This window comes from Triticum dicoccoides, chromosome 7A (genome assembly GCF_002162155.2).
Source record: "Triticum dicoccoides isolate Atlit2015 ecotype Zavitan chromosome 7A, WEW_v2.0, whole genome shotgun sequence".
In the NCBI taxonomy this organism is placed as follows: Eukaryota; Viridiplantae; Streptophyta; class Magnoliopsida; order Poales; family Poaceae; genus Triticum; species Triticum dicoccoides.
In genome coordinates this window covers 17,277,447-17,278,586 of record NC_041392.1, presented here as the reverse complement: position 1 = coordinate 17,278,586, position 1,140 = coordinate 17,277,447, and positions in this window count along the sequence as shown.

Below are 1,140 nucleotides of genomic sequence, written 5' to 3'. Positions count from 1 at the left end.
GGCCGGAGCCCGCCGCCGCCGCCAACCCCCTCCTTCCCCCGTTCCCCTTCTCCTCCCCCCCTCCTCGCCCCTGTACCCCCGCGCCGCCTCCCCGAGCGAGGCGGCCGGGGGCCCTGCCTCCGCGCGCCTCCAGCGCCTCCCCGCGCGCATCCCTCCCCCGCCGCCGTCAGCCTGCGCCGCCGGCCCTCGGCCGCGTGATGCTGGCGGCGGTGGGCTTGCCCTTCCCCGCGCGCGGTCCTCCCCTGCTCGGGCGGTGATGGCCGGCGGCGGTGTGCTTCGGCCGGTGGCGGTTCGGCGTCCGGGTGTGGAGGCCGGCGGTGCTCGCCTTGGTGGTGCCGCCTCTTGGCGGCGGGGTGGTCCGGTGGTGCTGGCCGGCCGGGGGCCGTCCCCGGTCCAGATCTGGGCCCGTAGGGTTCCTTCTGGGTCCGTGCGGGTCGGTTCCGGCGCAACTGCAACGCTCTCTGTATGAGGAGGCTGGGGAGCGGCTTGGACTGGGTCAGCGACGCCGGCGGCGTACCAGCTGCTGCGCGGAGGCGGGAGCTGTCCGGCCCTTTGAGGGCCCGGCCGGGCCTGTGGGGCCACGGGCCCGGTAGGCTCCTGCCATGGCGTCCGGTCGGCTACCGTCGTGGATGGTGGAGGTGGGGCCCTCCCGTATGCCGGTGGTGCTGTTGCTCTAGTCCCGGCTCCTCTTCTCCGTTGTGCAGACCATCTTCGCGGTGCTGTGGTGAGACAGCGTGGGAAGCTTCGTGTTCGTGTTGGCGCAGGGTGGTGGTCGGTCTGGTGGCGAGCTCCGGAGTGCCTGAGGGAGAGGCTGGGATCGGGAGAAATCTTTGTTGGCTTGGCCGACACCGACGCGGTGGCGCCTGAGGGTGCCGCCGGACCTTCTTGGAGGGCGTCGGGGCTACCCTTCCTCTCTCCTCGCCGTGTACCGGGGGAAACCCTTGGCAGCAGCGTCGTCATCGTCGCGTCCCTTCTTGGAGGTGTTGTTGGGTACAGGCACTTCGGAGTCTCGGAGCTTGGTGGGTGATCTCCGGTGGACGCAGCGGTCACGAGGCTTCGTCGTTTTTGTCGATCCGCCGTTATCGGCATTTGTTTCTTTTCTTTTTTCTCTTTCTTTTCTTTTTGGGCGTGTTTGTGCTG